The 8,274-nt window shown below is 58.6% G+C and overlaps 1 long non-coding RNA gene and 1 other non-coding gene across 2 annotated transcripts; one reads left to right on the top strand and one right to left on the bottom strand.

Annotated features, from left to right (window-relative positions):
- Window positions 1–271: 271 nt before the first annotated feature.
- LOC106782600 (uncharacterized) lies at window positions 272–5,895 on the bottom strand. The gene is made up of 3 exons (XR_001379833.3): window positions 5,718–5,895; window positions 1,957–2,066; window positions 272–1,804 (listed from the first exon to the last, which is right to left on the bottom strand). It is a non-coding gene; the product is annotated as an uncharacterized lncRNA (long non-coding RNA).
- Window positions 5,896–6,153: 258 nt separating this feature from the next.
- On the top strand, window positions 6,154–6,279 carry LOC111770734 (U6atac minor spliceosomal RNA). Its single transcript, XR_002804140.2, has one exon. It is a non-coding gene; the product is annotated as a U6atac minor spliceosomal RNA (small nuclear RNA).
- The last annotated feature ends 1,995 nt before the right edge of the window (window positions 6,280–8,274 follow it).

Below are 8,274 nucleotides of genomic sequence, written 5' to 3'. Positions count from 1 at the left end.
GTGTATACATACAATGGAATACTACTCAGCCATAAAAAAGACAAAAATCATCCCATTTGCAACAACACAGATGGACCTTGAGGATATTGTTAAGCAAAATAAGTCAAACAGAGAAAGACAAACCCCGCATGATTTCACTCATATGTGGAAGATAAACTAACACATGGACAAAGAGAACAGATTAGTGGTTACCAGAGGGGAAGCGGGGGTGGGTGACAGGGACAAAGGGGCACATAAGTATGGTGATGGACAAAAATCAGACAACTGGGGGTGAGCACAACGAAGTGTATTCAGAAACTGATAAACAACATACACCTGAAATTACACAATGTCATAAACCATCACGACCTCAATAAAATTACTTGGGGAAAAAAAAGGCTATTTTACAACTCTGCAAATTAGAGGAAACAGGAAGCTGGTAACAATGCCGATGACCCTGGTCTGCAGAAACGCAAGAACTGTGCCCTCGAAAGGCTTGGCGGTCAGATGGGGGCGACCCCGCTCCGCGTGGTTCTAAGCGCACGTGTCATGAGCAGGAATTCCGCACAGGACAGACAAATTGACCTCTGCAAGAACTAACGCCGGGAGAGGGGTCCAGGCTACACTTGGATGGCGACTTTGCATGTGGGGAACACCAGGAACCCCACAAGTCTGCACCTCCCTGCACGGCCAGCAGCCCGCGGCAGCTCCCAGCATCTCCCGGTGCCTCTGGGGCCCGAGAGCCTGGGCTCCAGACCCCACCGCCTGCCACTCCCGGGGCATTGCCGGCTGGAGTCCTGTGATGTCAGGGTCCAGCTCCTTTACCTGGAAACAGGACAAAAACAGCCGGCCTCCACTGAGCCCCCCGTGAGCCAAGCCCTGAGCTTCAGTCCCATCGGGGGAGGAAACTGAGGCACAGGGAGGTTAAGCGACTCACCCAGGGCCAGAGAAGCCAGACTCTGAGCTCGCCCCAGGGTCTGAGGCTTGCGGAGCGCCAGGCGCAGGGCCCGGAGCCAAGCTGGTTCCTCAGGGCCCCTCCCGGGACCCTGAGAGGTGAGGCCCCGCCCCCTGGTGGAGGCTCCTGGAATCGCCCCGCGTGGACCAGGAGGCCTGGGTTCCCCACTGCGGAGCCTTGCACCCCCGGAGGAGCGGCTGGCTGGGGCGGACGCCCAAGTTCAGGGCACCCCCTCCCACAGAGAGCAAAGCGCAGGGGAGGGCCAGGAACCCCCGGCCACTCCAGGGCCAACAGGACGGGCTGGAGGACAGGGGCACCCACAGGCCGGGCCTGCCGACTCCAGAAGCCCCGGTCTGCGTGGGAGCCATTAGACGTGGCCGTGAAGCTGAACTTCTGGGCCCCCGCAGTCACTCCGAAAGGCTTGTGATGGCCCCAGGGGGGTCCTGGATCCCCGCGGCCTTCCCCTCCTAAAGGCAATGAGTCCACAGGGCCTGTCGCTGACCCTGGGAATGTCCCTGCTCTCCCCTCCCAGCTGGGCCCCTGGAAAGGCCGTGGGGGCCGGCTGGCCAGCAGGCAGAGATCTGGAAGCCAGAGGTGAGCTGGGCAGGGGGGTGGGAGGGATGAGGGGGAGTGAAGCCGCCCCACCCCCATCCCCACTCCACTCCACCCCACCCACGCATGCTCCCAGTAAGACGTCTCCAAGACACTCCCCGAATTCCACCACCAAACCCCTCATTCTGCGGAACTGTGCTGGGGTGGGAGGAGTGCTTCCGTCGTGCTCCCGTCTCTGGCTCTGCCCTTCCCTGCGGGTACCAAGGACTCAGTTGTGAAGGAGCGGGCAGCCCCGGGGCCATCCATGCAGCTGGGTTTCTGGGGAGGGAAAACGGCTCCATTTGGAGGCCCAACCTGGCCTCAGACCTCCCTCCAAGCTGCCTGAGTCCTGACTCTGACACTTCTCCAGATCCAGGGCAGAGATGTTGCCAGAGGTCTGGAAAGCCCAAGCTCTCCCCAGCCGCTCATACCTGGAGATAAGCCCTGGATTCGGGGCTGAAGCAGGCTTTCTGCTCTGAATAATCTTGGTCTCTGCCTGAAGCCGTCCATTCAGTGCAGGTTTGTTGAGTGCTTCCTGGGCCTGGCAGGGACATGGACGGACGGACTGGAGCGGGTCTGGGTCTGCAGAAGGGCCTTCCCAAAGCTCTGTGCCTGCAAATCCAGCAGCTGCCACCAGGGGGTACCCCAGCGAGAGTACCGGCTGGTCTGGATTAACCCAAGGAACTGGGCTGCCCTTCCACATCCCTCCCCCGTCTCTGGCCTTCCTCTCCTTCTTCCTCCCCTGGGCCCTCGTTTCTCCCTCCTGCAGACTTCCAGCCCACCAGCCCATTAGCCAAGACAGATGCCTAAAGGACCCTCACCCCCTGGGGTCATTTCCACCGGCTCCATGGCCCAAGAGTAGACTCTGCTTTCAAAAAGGGGGTGGATTTTTCAAATTTTTCAAAAAGAGGATTCTGCAATTTTGTTTAACATAGAATTTCCCAAACGAGTTTCTCCTCTTTTCTCCGTAGGGCATCTCAAGGGACAACTTGAGTCGTCCAGGGGAGCACACTTCGGGAAATGCTGCTTCGTGGGCAAACGACAAAAGTCCCTCCTCCCTGTTACCACGGTTGCCAAATTTAGCAAATAAAGATTCAGGGCTGGCCCAGTGGTGCAGCGGTTAAGTTCCCACGTTCCACTTCTCAGCAGCCCAGGGTTCACCAGTTTAGATCCCGGGTGTGGACATGGCACCGCTTGGCAAAAGCCATGCTGTGGTAGGCGTCCCACATATAAAGTAAAGGAAGATGGGCATGGATATTAGCTCAGGGCCAGTCTTCCTCAGCAAAAAAAAAAAAGTGGAGGATTGGCAGTAGTTAGCTCAGGGCTAATCTTCCTCAAAAAAAAAAAAAATTCAAGACAGTTAAATGTGAATTCCAAGTAAACACAGAATAAGTTTGAGCATCTGTGTCCCATAAAGTATTCGGGACCTACACTTTTTTGTGCTTGCTGTTTATCTGAGATTCCAGTTGAACTGGGCATCCCACGCTGGATCCAGCAACTCCACCATGAAACTTGAGGGGAAAGCTGACTTGGGCTGGGGCTCACCCGGGCTGCAAGGGAACGGCCCCACTACTGCCAGCATCTGGGAGCAGGGGGCTGGTCCTCACCCCAACCACTCCAGCAACAATTTGCCTGATGCCCTTGGGCAAGACCCTTCCCGCCTCAGCTTCTGCATGTGCCAAATGGGCAGGTCAGCGTGGAGATCGCACCTTCTCTTACTTCTGGAACTTTCTCTGGCTATAGCCCCTGATTTCATGCAGGAGCCTTTGGGGACACCCCTGGGGATGGAGACTCAGGGTCCAAGGAACTCAGGGGGAGCCAGGGAGTCCCCCTGTAGGCGATCACTCTGCCTGCCTGGCCAGCCTCCTGCCCAGGGAGCGAGGCACACAGCTGACTCTTCCTCTGGCCCAGAGCAACTTCCTAGCGGAGGAGGATTTCCCTGCCATCTTGCTACTTGGGATGGATGTGAGAACGTGCCAGAACCAGGGCTGAAGGCATGGGTTTCACGGCAATAATACCAATCCTGACCACGCATTCATTCAACAGACACTTGGAGACGCACTGCATGCAGGCACTGGGCTCACCCCTAGGTGTGACGGTGAACGGGCAGAAGGCGTCTTCTGGCGTTTGCATCCAGAAGACCCAGCAGATGCCCAGAAAAGCAACCTCAGTAAATGCAGCCTCCAAACCCAGGTCAGCTGCTGCGCACCAGTTCTGCACCAAGCCCAGGGAGGAGCTGCTGCCTCCCGGGTCCTTCCCACCTGGTCCTCCGGACCCTGCGAGGCCACCCTGGCCTTATTCTACGGCCCGCTCCCACACCTTGCGTCATTACTGCGAAGTCCTCTGGAAGAGATGCAGTCGTCCACACTGCACCCAGAGCAGCGACAGGCTGCCAAGATTGTGGGGGGCAGGAGGGGGAAAGGCCTCACGAATGCAGATTCCTGGGCCTGGCCAGACCCCAGATGCAGGCTCTGGGGGTGGCCCAGGAATCTGCATTTTAACCCCAGGTGGTTCGGACTCCCCCTGAAGCTTGAGAGGCCTGGTCTGAGGTTCCTGAGGAGCCAGCTGCCCTTCTTCCCAAGCCCACAGGGACCAGGAGCTTGCAGACCGAAGGGAAGGGCGAGGCCCCACATGACCAGGCCATGGGCAGGGGGAGACATCGCTGGGACCCAAGCCACTTCAGATGGAGCCCCCCATGTGCCCAGACCCGAGGGGCCCAGTAGGTCCGGGCACACAGTCCGGGCCTTGGCACACAGTAGGTGCCCGGTAAGGACAGCAGCTCCCTCTGTGTCACAGCCTCACCCCTGCCCTGCAGCACCTCTCCTCGCAGGCACCCAGGCCAGGCAGGGGGTGAGGGCAGGGACCGCAGAAGCTGAGAGTGCAAAACAAACAGGTTTCCCTGAACGTCAAGGGCACTGCCATCCCAAAAATGAGGCCAGGTTTGGAGATTTGGCCCACGGCCCTTCGGGTAAAAGATGGCAGAGTTCTGGGTCTAGAATGGAAAATGCTAAGGCCAGGGGCGTCTGTGGACCAGAGCTGTGGGAAGTCGCCTGGCACAGCTCTGCCCCAGCTCGCCCTGAGTGAGGGATCACAGCCCCCGAATGTCTGAGACCACGGAGGCCCCGGGCTGCTGGGAGCGCGCAGGCACGTGGACACCGCCCTGACTGCCGGCAGGGCCGATGCCCCGTGGAGCGGGCTCAGCAACGAAGCCGGCCCTGCTCCGCGGTCCCCACTGCACAGTGACACCCAGGCCTCACGCTGCACCTGGGAGGGCCCGCTCAGGCCAGCTGATGCTGCCGCCTCCCCCAGGCGCCTGGACCGAGTCCCGACCTCCATACCCGCCTGTCCCCTGGTCACGCCCCGCTCTTCTCTCCCACACCTGCTCTGCAAAGGTGCGGGTTAGCTCTCTACCTGTAACTCAAGGGCTCAGCCCCAAACTTCTCAAAAGAGGACGGATGCGGGCGAAGCTGGCTTCCTGTAGGCAGTGCCCACCCCTGCCCTCCCGCTCCTGGCTGGACCCATCGGCCACCCTCTCTGTCCACTGCCCTTCTGTGCTCTCTGCACACACATACACGTGTGTGGACACACAGGCGTATATGGATACTCTGAACACGCAGGTGTGTCTGCACGCGTATTCAGGAGCACGAGTGCACAGTGCACGCACACATGCACACGCGCACACATACATACGCACAGTGCACGCATACATGCACGCATGCATACACGCGCACACACACGTCTTCGCAGCAGCGGCGCCCCGGCCGTGGCCCCGCAACGTGGGTCACGCCGGGGACACCTGCGCCCGCAGCCGTGGGGAGGCGCTGCGTCACCGCCGGGCCCGGGCCGAGCTAGGCTCGGGACCGCGGGGCGTGCGAGAAAGACAGGCGGGAGCTGCCTCAATCCACTGTCTACACTGCAGGGACTGCCAGCCCCGAAACATCGATTTAAATCTTAAAACCCCGAGGAAAAGGCGGAAGGGAGAAGCAGAAGCCGGCTCCGCGGAGACTAAGGCCCGCGCTGGGGCTCGAACCCCAGGCCCATAGACGGCATACCCCCCCCCCCCTCCGCCACGAGGGTCGGAGCATGCGCAGAAGCCGAGCGGAGCGAGCGCAAGCATGCGCAGAACACGCGTAGAGCGGGCTCGGAGCATGCGCGGGTCGGCCCCACGCGCCCCAGGGCCCCCAGCACCCACAGTTCCACGCGCAGGGCCGCGTCCGGAAGTCCGTGGAGCGAATCTTCCTTCCTCGTCCTCTGATTCGCTGCCAACCACTTCCATTTCCGCAGAAAGTTCCCAGCCGTTTCCCGACCGCCCGCGAGGCGCGTCGCCGGAGGAAGTGCGCGCCGACCCTGTTTTGTTTCCGGGGGAATCTAGTTTTCCGAAGGACGCTCGGGACTTCCGGGTGTTCCTTTCAGCCTCTGATTGGCTGGTTTTATGAATATATTAGAGCATTGAAAAGATAGGTTTTTCCCGCGCAGTGAAATGAATCCCGCGATTCCCCCTGGATGCTGCGGCTCCCGTGGACGCGGCCGCTTTCCTGCGTGCGTCTGAGGAGTAAGCGCGAAGTCGCCGTAAGCGTAAGGCGGCGCGCGCGCGGGCCCTTAAATGGCGCGCGGGCGGGGGCCCAGACGTGTTGTATGAAAGGAGAGAAGGTTAGCACTCCCCTTGACAAGGATGGAAGAGGCCCTCGGGCCTGACAACACGCATACGGTTAAGGCATTGCCACCTACTTCGTGGCATCTAACCACTGTTTTTTTTGTTTTTTTTTTCCCCCTTCCGGTGGGTGTGTGACTATGTACAGGGTTGACACACGACCGCGACACACGTGGGTGCATATACACGGGTGTGTATGCAAGTGAGTATGTGGTACATTATACAGGGGCGTGTGACACATGGGTGCACATACACGGGTGTGTGTCTAGATACACGGTGCGTGATGCAGGTGGGTGTATACTTGTGATTATGTACGGGGGTGTGTGACACATGGATGCACATACACGGGTGTGTGCGTAGATATATGGTGCGTGCTGCAGGTGGGTGTATACTTGTGATTATGTACGAGTGTGTATGACATGTGGGTGCATATACACGGGTGTGTATGCAGGTGAGTATGTGGTACGTGATTATATACAGGGTTGTGTAACAGGTGGGTGCGTATACACGAGTTCGTGCAGAGGTATGCAGGTGTGATACACCCGTGTGCAGTGTGCACAGACACACATGCGACTGTACCTTGGCTGTTCTTTGAGCCGCCTGGCATTTTTCATGATCAAGAGTCTCTCCACACCGGGGCAGGTGTGCCTTCATCTGCTCGTTGGCTGGGCAGGCAGTGGGTGCAGGGTTGGCGAAGGGACCCCCAGGAGGCCAGTTGGCCTACTCTACTGCGGGGCGGGCCAGGCGGGGCAGCCCAAAGGCAGGCAGACCAGATCCCGCGGGCAGCTTAAGAACTTTCCCGCTGGTCTGAAGCATCGGAGGCGTAAAGGGTTCCATCTGCTCCTCTTCAGCATCCCAGACATTCCAGACCGCTTTAAAAACCCAAAGACTTTCCGTTCAACTCACTTCGACCGTGCCCCCGAGGCTCCCACTCTACCATTCCAGAACCTCGGCCGACAAGTCGCCAGAGACGACCTCTGTGGGGTGGGCAGAGCAGGCAGCAGGCAGGGGGCTAGCATCACATCAAGGGGTCGAGGGGGCGCAGACGAAGATGCCGTCTGAGTCAGGCCCAGAGGTGGGGGATCGGCCACGTGGACATCTGGGAGAACATTCCAGACACAGGAGGAGGCAAGTGCAAAGGGGCTGAGGCCGATGCCACCAGTGTGGCCCAGAGTGGGGAGGGAGAGGTGGGGGTCAGAAGACAAGTCACTGGGCCGACGGGGACATTTGCAAGGACTTGACCTTCAGCTCCCAGTGAGGGGGGACAGGATTTCCCACCAGGGAAGGCCAGGCCGGGTGGGCTTCCAAGGCATCCCCCTGGCCGCCAGGCCTACCGCACTCCAGCTCTCAGTGCCAGCGCAGAGGGAACAAGGAAACGGGAGGATGGTCAACACCTCCTCAGAGACGCCCCAGCAAACCCAGATAGGGGGAGCCCACAGGACAGACGACTCGGTTCCCACAGACACACGGTGAGGGAAACAGGGGGCTTGGAGATTACAAAGGCCTGGGGCCAACGAGCCAGATGCAGGTGGGGGCCTTGCTGGGCCCCCAGTTCAAACCGACCGTGTGTGCACACATGCGTACATACGCATACGTGTGTATAGGTACACTTGTTAAAAGATACTTAGACAACTGGGGGAGTCTGGACATCAGATGTTTGATTCTAAGAATATTTTAGGTGTGGAAATGGTATTGTGGTAGCGCTTTTGCAGAAGCATCTATTAGAGAGACTGTGTGTTCACTTCTTGAATAATAAAATGACTGATTTATACTAAAATAACCGGGGAGGGGCATATGAAATAAGATGTTAGAAGTTTTTGAAGTTGGATGATAGGGACACGAGGGTTTTCTCCACTTTCTGTTTGAGATTTTCCATAATGGAAAGTTTCTGTTTTTAACGAACATGCCAGAAGATACTAATGAGTGGTAGGAGGAATGTGGGTGACTCCCTGTCTCTGCCTGTTTGTTTTACCTCACCGACAACTAGCACAAATACGTGACCGGACTCCCTGCCAGCGCACGCTGGCCTCCGGGGCAGTGCGACCCCTGAGCTGTCAAAGGCCACGGGAGATGCTCCCCTCAAGGTAACAGCTACACG

Source organism: Equus caballus, chromosome 25 (assembly GCF_041296265.1).
Source record: "Equus caballus isolate H_3958 breed thoroughbred chromosome 25, TB-T2T, whole genome shotgun sequence".
In the NCBI taxonomy this organism is placed as follows: Eukaryota; Metazoa; Chordata; class Mammalia; order Perissodactyla; family Equidae; genus Equus; species Equus caballus.
The sequence above is the reverse complement of the archived record's forward strand: the minus strand, read 5'-3'. Positions and strand labels throughout refer to the sequence as shown.